This window comes from Scophthalmus maximus, chromosome 7, assembly GCF_022379125.1.
Source record: "Scophthalmus maximus strain ysfricsl-2021 chromosome 7, ASM2237912v1, whole genome shotgun sequence".
Classification (NCBI taxonomy): domain Eukaryota; kingdom Metazoa; phylum Chordata; class Actinopteri; order Pleuronectiformes; family Scophthalmidae; genus Scophthalmus; species Scophthalmus maximus.
The window spans coordinates 24,902,501-24,903,487 of NC_061521.1; positions in this window are offsets into that span (position 1 = coordinate 24,902,501).

Below are 987 nucleotides of genomic sequence, written 5' to 3' on the forward strand. Positions count from 1 at the left end.
AGGGATGGAGGGAGGGAAAAGAGAACAGGGAGCGAGGGGGAGGGGAGGGGAGGGGAGGGGGCTGCGCTCAACACAAAAGAAAAGAGTGAGCGGCCGAAGTCCATTCAGAGGAAGGGTCGAGATGAAACACTGCGCTCTGTTGTGCCACAGGAGCAGCTGGCAGCGGACCAGACCGAGTGTACACTCCTCCATGTGCAGTCAGCACACATCTACACGTCCAGGACAAAGTTTACCCACATACTTCTCAATTATTATAATAATAAATAATAATAATCTCAAATGAGCACATGAAGCAGTTTTTGCATGTTCTCTATTGATTCGTGCACTTTTTTGGGTCAAATCTTCATTTGACTGCACTATATGGCTGCAACTTACCATTACTGGTAACTGGTTGTACTACTGCACTATTTCCACTATTAATATTCATGTAAATTCTTTATATTCATTATTCTTATTCTCTATGTTTTTGCAATTCGTATTGTTTGTGTATATATTGTATATTGTATATGTGTGAAACGTGCTGCTGTTACACCGGAATTGTCCCGCTCGCGATACATAAAGTAACTATATATCTAATCGATTCATCTGTCGATTATTTTCCTGATTAATCCATCAGTTGTTTGGTTCATAAAATGGTGAAAAATGTCGATCGTGTTTCCCAAAACTCCCAAGATGATGTTTTGTTTCGTCCTCACACCAAAGATCTTCAGTTCACTGTCACAGAGGAGCGAAGAAACCAGAACATATTCACATGTAAGAAGCTGACATCAGAGAATTATGACTTTGTTTTCATAAAAACAACCTGAACCCATTAAACACTGATTATCAAAATAGTTGCAGATTAATTTAGTAGTCGATTACCAAGCGTTTAACTGTTGCAGCTGTAGAATGCACTAACTGTAAGTCGCTTTGGACAAAAGCATCTGCTAAATGAATGTGATGTGAAAATGTAAAAGGGAAAAAAAAAGGTGAAGTTAAAATGATTCT